The sequence below is a fragment of the Coregonus lavaretus genome (assembly GCF_964263955.1).
Source record: "Coregonus lavaretus genome assembly, contig: HAP1_SCAFFOLD_849, whole genome shotgun sequence".
Taxonomy (NCBI): domain Eukaryota; kingdom Metazoa; phylum Chordata; class Actinopteri; order Salmoniformes; family Salmonidae; genus Coregonus; species Coregonus lavaretus.
In genome coordinates this window covers 1-7,092 of record NW_028158489.1, presented here as the reverse complement: position 1 = coordinate 7,092, position 7,092 = coordinate 1, and the positions used below count along the sequence as shown (strand labels likewise).

Below are 7,092 nucleotides of genomic sequence, written 5' to 3'. Positions count from 1 at the left end.
CAAAGCTCTCCCTCGCCCTCCATTTGGCAAATCTGACCATAATACTATCCTCCTGATTCCTGCTTACAAGCAAAAACTAAAGCAGGAAGTACCAGTGACTCACTCAATACAGAAGTGGTCAGATGACGCAGGTGGTAAGCTACAGGACTGTTTTTCTAGCACAGACTGGAATATGTTCTGGGATTCTTCGGATGGCATTGAGGAGTACACCACATCAGTCACTGGCGTCATCAGTAAGTGCCTCGATGACGTCGTCCCCACAGTGACCGTAAGTACATACCCCAACCAGAAGCCATGGCTTACAGGCAACATCCGCACTGAGCTAAAGGGTAGAGCTGCCGCTTTCATGGAGAGGGACTTTAACCCGGACGCTTATAAGAAATCCCGTAATGCCCTCCGACGAACCATCAAACATGCAAAGCGTCAATACAGGACTAAGATTGAATCGTACTACACCGGCTCCGACGCTCGTCGGATGTGGCAGGGCTTGCAAATGATTACGGATACAAAGGGAAGCACAGCCGCGAGCTGTCCAGTGACACGAGCGTACCAGACGAGCTAAATTACTTCTATGCTCGCTTCGAGGCAAGCAACACTGAAGCATGCATGAGAGCATCAGCTGTTCTGGACGACTGTGTGATCAAGCTCTCCGTAGCTGATGTGAGTAAGACCTTTAAACAGGTCAACATTCACAAGGCCGCAGGGCCAGACGCATTACCAGGACGTGTGCTCCGAGCATGTGCTGACCAACTGGCAAGTGTCTTCACTGACATTTTCAACCTGTCCCTAACTGAGTCTGTAATACCAACATGTTTCAAGCAGACCACCATAGTCCCTGTACCCAAGAACACTAAGGTAACCTGCCTAAATGACTACCGGCCCGTAGCACTCACGTCTGTAGCCATGAAGTGCTTTGAAAGGCTGGTCATGGCTCACATCAACACCATTATCCCAGAAACCCTAGACCCACTGCAATTTGTATAGCGCCCCAACAGATCCACAGATGATGCAATCTCTATTGCACTCCACACTGCCCTTTCCCACCTGCACAAATTTTGCCAATCTAACAAAACTCGTAAGACTCAATCTTAACAACAATCTCATCTCTAACTTTGAAGACTGTGTTTAACAGGCCTTAAATATCCTGAAACTTGGAAACAACAGAATCCTAAACTTGGGTGATGCTTTTACGAAGGGTTTGCAACTTCTAAAGAGCTTGCATTTAGGATTCAATGAACTAATTGACATAAAAAAATAAAAAAATTAAACAACTTACAATCACTTGTGGAGTTGCCTTCAAATGACAATAAAATAAAGACACTGGAAGATGGGGCCTTTGAGGGTTTGGTCAAACTTCAAACACATCCTGCAAAACAATGTCATCAGTCAAAGCAAAATCAGAGCTGCTGTGTTCAAAGGACATACAAGCTTAAAATATCTCAATATGGTTTTCAATGTTATCAAATATGAAACAGATGAACCAATCCACCCACCACCCTTCATTATACTTGTAATCTCTGAATATCCTTTTATATCTGTAGTCAGCATCAAAGTAGATACAAGATGCAAGCTTATCTGCCGTCCAACTTTCTTGAAGGTCTGAAAAAATGTATCAGAGTTCTATGCAGGGAATCTTTTCTTGTGTCCCTTTACCCAGACACGTCCATTCACACACACCAGCTGTTGTCCCTTGACATTAGCAAGAATGGGTTCATAGACACGTTCATTCTCCCCAGAGCTGTTTCACTCAACCCCAAAGCTCCAAAGTCTCTCTGTAGCCAAAGTTGGACTGAAGTCCTTTGATTTCCTAAAAAGAGCCAACCTCACTCAAGTCAGTTCCTTACAGGTGACACGGAATCAATTTACAGCACATCCATCAATGAGACACTGGTGCCATCTCTCCCGGCCTTAACTCTCCTTGATACGCAGCGGAATCCTTTCATCTGTGACTGTAGAAATGCTTGGGCTAAGAGCAACAACCAAACAACAAGTTGTTTATGCCCATGACTATCCCTGCAGCTATCCGTACGATCTAAAGGACACTAAACTGTTTGACCTGGACACCTACTCCTCTTCAGAGACAAGGGCTTCTCCTACTTCATCTCCACCACTGCTCTGGTCCTCGTCACCCCGCTGGGGTCCTTTATCTCCTAAGGTGGCAGGTGGTCTGCGCCCACAATCTCTTCCTGGCTTATCTCCATGACGCCAAGCAAAGGAACAGCCAAACTCCTCATCAGGACGACACCTTTTGTCTCCTACAACGCCCACGATGAGCCCTGGATCCTGAGGGAGCTGCCGCCAGAGCTGGAGGGAGAGCAGGGCTGGAAGCTGTGTCTGCACCACCGGGACGTCCAGCCAGGTACCACATACCGTATGCAGCACAACGATTGGTCATTGTATTGAAATGCATTGTTATTTCAGACACTAAATATGACAGTGCATATTTTTAAATTGATATTTTGACACAACACAGGCTTGTGTGAGTGACCTGACTCCAGTATAGCATTAAATGTCTTGTCTGAAAAGGAGAACTGTTGCCAGCTGATGTTTCCCTGTAACTACTGTACATACACATTCAACTAGTAGCGACAGTACATTGGGAAAAATCACTGCTTACAAAAGGATTTGTTTCTCACTGTTCCACAGGTAAAACCCATCATAGGCAACATCACGGAAGCCATCTACGCGAGCAGAAAAAGCATCTGTGTGATCAGCTGGCCAATACCTGGTAATCGAGTGGTGCTCCAGAGAGATACAGGTGTCCAGGTTGGTTTAATGTCTTTCTCTTTATTGTTGTATGACTGACCAGGGGTTCGATTTCACTAAAGTGGCATAGCTAATAGTACTTTGTTTCTCTCAATGTGCCCAACCCACTCCACTCATAGAACAACAAAATGCTTTACTTGACAAATGTTGTTTCTACACCCACAGACAATTGACTGTCACACATCCATTTGATCATTTGTATTATTTTTTCGGCTGGGTTGTCGAGGAAAACAATGTTAGATACAGATAGGAGTCTTTTGGGGAAACTCGCCCTGTGTATTGATCTCTGGTCAAACACTGAAATAAAAGGCTCCGCTCTTTCAAGCTTCCGTCTGTTTGACGAACAGAAGGATGTGCTGATCCTGGTGTTTCTGGAGGAGATCCCAGACCACCAGCTCTCACCCTACCACCACATGAGGAGGCTGGTGAAGAGACGCACCTACCTGAGCTGGCCCAGAGCTGGTCCAGAGCTGGGGAGCATACCGAGGTCTTCTGGCAGAAACTCTGGGTTGCTCTGGAAACCAGAGACTGTCCTGATGAGGAGAACCCCATCCTCACCGGGGTGAAGAGAACGTGACACAGACAACTGTCATGCTCTGTTTTACATTTATATGATATTTTTGGTTTTACATTTTAACATTTATATATTACATGTTTTTTACATTTACATTTTAGTCATTTAGCAGATTATCTTATACAGAGCGATTTACATGATTGAATAACATTGACCAATGCTAATATTTAATACATCTAAGGATCTAATGCGCTTGCTTAGTTACATGCAATGATTTCTATTAACCTGGCTTTGTTAACTCTTGGTTGTTATGAAAAAAAAACGGATTCTCTTTGAAATTAACAGCTCTTTATCATTATCAATATGACATGAAGTAGACTTTGTGCAATGCGTATTTTTCCTTGTCAGTTGAAGCAAGTTGATAAAAATAACACTTGTTATATATTGGAGCGTCAGTGTGTGACTAGTCTTAATATTAATAAACAGATCAGTTTACCTTTTCCTTGAGGTGAAACACACGCACAACGGCGCACGCGTGCACGCACTATTGCAGGAAGCAGGACACTTTGCATAGCAGCCTATTGTGACTTTGGTGCAAGAAAATGATAAATCATAGCACAGCTCCAAACCATATGGGTTTAAAATCACCCTTACGTCATTAGTAATATACCAATTTGGAGATATTGTAATATTACAGTTACCACCCATGTTTAATTATCAATTTGTCAACGGCAAAGCACAATTTACATAATCGTCTTCTTTCTCTTAATATGTTTTTGTTCATATGTTTTACTTGTATTATACACTGAACAAAAATATAAACGCAACATGTAAAGTGTTGGTCCCATGTTTCATTAGCTGAAATAAAAGATCCCAGAAATGTTCCACACGCACAAAAAGCTTATTTCTCTACAAATGTGTTTATATCCCTGTTAGTGAGCTTTTCTCCTTTGCCAAGATAATCCATCCACCTGATAGGTGGGGTATATCAAGAAGCTGATTAAACAGCATGATCATTACACAGGTGCACCTTGTGCTGGGGACAATAAAAGGCCACTCTAAAATGTGCAGTTTTCTTCACACAACACAACGCCACAGATGTCTCAAGTTTTGAGGGAGCATGCAATTGGCAGCTGACTGCATGAATGTCCATCAGAGCTGTTGACAAATAACTGAATGTTAATTTCTTTACCATAAGCCGCCGCCAACGTTGATTTAAAGAATTTGGCAGTACGTCCAACCGGCATCATGTGGGTGAGCGGTTTGCTGATGTCAACATTGTGAACATAGTGCCCCATGGTGGCGGTGGGGTTATAGTATGGGCAGGCATAAGCTACGGACAACGAACACAATTGCATTTTATCAATGTCAATTTGAATGCAGAGAGATACCGTGACGATCCTGATGCTCTGGATCGACGTGTATGACAGCATGTTGCAGTTCCCGCCAATATCCAGCAACTTTGCACACCAATTGAAGAGGAGTGGGACAACATTCCACAAAACACAGTTAACAGCCTGATCAACTCTATGCGAAGCAGATGTGTCTCCCTGCATGAGGCAAATGGTGGTCACACCAGATACTTGACTGGTTTTCTGGTCCATGCCCCTACCTTTTTTTAAAGGTATCTGTGACGAACAGGTGCATATCTGTATTCCCAGTCATGTGAAATCCATAGATTAGGGTCTCATTTATTTATTTCAATTGACTGATTTCCCTATATGAACTGTGACTGAGTAAAATCTTTGCAATTGTTGCATGTTGCATTTATATGTTTGTTCAGTATAGATAGAACATGTTTAACTATAAAAGGCATTCAGAAGAGACAGGAGTTTGAAAGGGGGAATAGCATTTTAGCGTAAAAAAAATAGTGTTTTGTTCTATGGACAGAGCATCCAGACGAAGTTGTCCAATCATGTATTAGTTTACTGTACCACCTTTGAGCTTGTCCTCAATACAGTAGACTAGTGCCATTAAATCCTCACATTGTTTATGAAGGCCAAGCACAAGAAGGAACTGCACGTGTAATCAATAAAAACAATGTTAACAACTATAATTCTACATTATATTATTTAATCTCTGTCACCAATAAATAGCCCTATCATTAACCCTTTCATCTCTGTAACTAATGACTGTATCACCAATAAACAGCCCTATCATTAACCCACCAGGATAACACTAAATATCATTCCTTTATCTGCTATGGAACTCAAACAAATTGACAGACAGTCTTTCCTGAGACATTGTGCATTATATGTCCATTGTGTTGCACACAATTTAAACGTAGTCTTGAATGATGGATGCATGCCAAGATATACCAGAGATAAGGGAATGTTGATATTTCAACCAAACACAGATTCACCAGTATGAACGAAATTGCAAATATATTCATGATATCTAATTGCGATCTTGTCTCATCACTGCAACTCCCCAACGGGCTCGGGAGAGGCAAAGGTCGAGTCATGCGTCCTCCGAAACATGACCCGCCAAGCCACGCTTCTTAACACCCGCTCGCTTAACCCGGAAGCCAGCTGCACCAATGTGTCAGAGAAAACACTGTTCAACTGACAACCGGAGTCAGCTTGCTGGCGCCTGGCCCGCCACAAGGAGTTGCTAGAGAGCAACGAGCCAAGTAAAGCCCCACCTTCGGCCAAACCCTCCCCTAACCCGGACAACTCTGGTCCAATTGGGCGCCGCCCTATGAGACTCCCGGTCACGGCCGGTTGTGACACAGCCTGGGACGCTGTAGTGACGCCGCAACACTGCGATGCAGTGCCTTAGAACGCTGCGCCACTTGGGAGGCCCTAATTTAGATGTTTTATTGTAGATCTGGATGCGGCTGCATTCTGCTGTTGGAGCACCAGGGGGCACTGTTGTATAACAAGTGAAAAAGATGAACAGTGTTCTTAGTCAAATCTAATTGTATTTGTCACATGCTTGGTAAACAACAGGTGTAGACTTACAGTGAAATGCTTACTTACGGGATCTTCCCAACAATGCAGAGAGAAATAAAAATAAATAATAGAAAAATAATAACACAAGGAACAAATACACAATGAGTAATGATAGCTTGGTTATATACAGGGGGTACCAGTACCAAGTCCATGTAAAGGGGTGTGAGGTTACCAGTTGATGTGCAGGAGGGGTGTGATGTGTTGTGTATGGGATAGTGATGTAGTAGTGTATTATTTTTTTTTCTCTCTCTCTCTCTCTCTCTCTCTCTCTCTCTCTCTCTCTCTCTCTCTCTCTCTCTCTCTCTCTCTCTCTCTCTCTCTTTCTCTCTCTCTCTCTCTCTCTCTCTCTCTCTCTCTCTCTTTCTCTCTCTCTCTCTCTCTCTCTCTCTCTCTTCGCCTTCCATTCAGACCGCCATGGTAGGGTCAGAGAGGCGGGTCATGCCTAAACCCTATGCCCAGGAGAGTGCCTCCAGCCTGGGACCAGTTCACTCAGTCTCCCCTGAGAGGACTATTCACACATCTGACATCCTGTGTAACTCAGGATTGTGTGTGGGTTTGAGAAATACTGGCCCTGTTTATATTCCTTTAACCACAAACATTTTGATAAATTGGTTGCTTTTTACAGAAAAACCTGATCCAGCAACTGCTGAAAATTACATGGAGTTTTGGTTTTAAGAGGAAAGAATTTACCCTCTCCTTTACCCTCGCCTCTTTCCCTTGCTTACTCTCTCTCTCTCTCTCTCTCTCTCTCTCTCTCTCTCTCTCTCTCTCTCTCTCTCTCTCTCTCTCTCTCTCTCTCTCTCTCTCTCTCTCTCTCTCTCTCTCACTCTCTCTCTCTCCTCACTCACTCTCTCTCTC

At 43.5% G+C, this 7,092-nt stretch overlaps 1 pseudogene across 1 annotated transcript; it reads left to right on the top strand.

The window, feature by feature from the left end:
- The first annotated feature begins 245 nt into the window (after positions 1–245).
- LOC311123923 (toll-like receptor 13) lies at positions 246–3,343 on the top strand (annotated as a pseudogene). Its single transcript has 5 exons — positions 246–262; positions 1,081–1,609; positions 1,847–2,359; positions 2,647–2,766; positions 3,092–3,343. The product of its transcript is annotated as a toll-like receptor 13 (transcript).
- Positions 3,344–7,092: the final 3,749 nt, after the last annotated feature.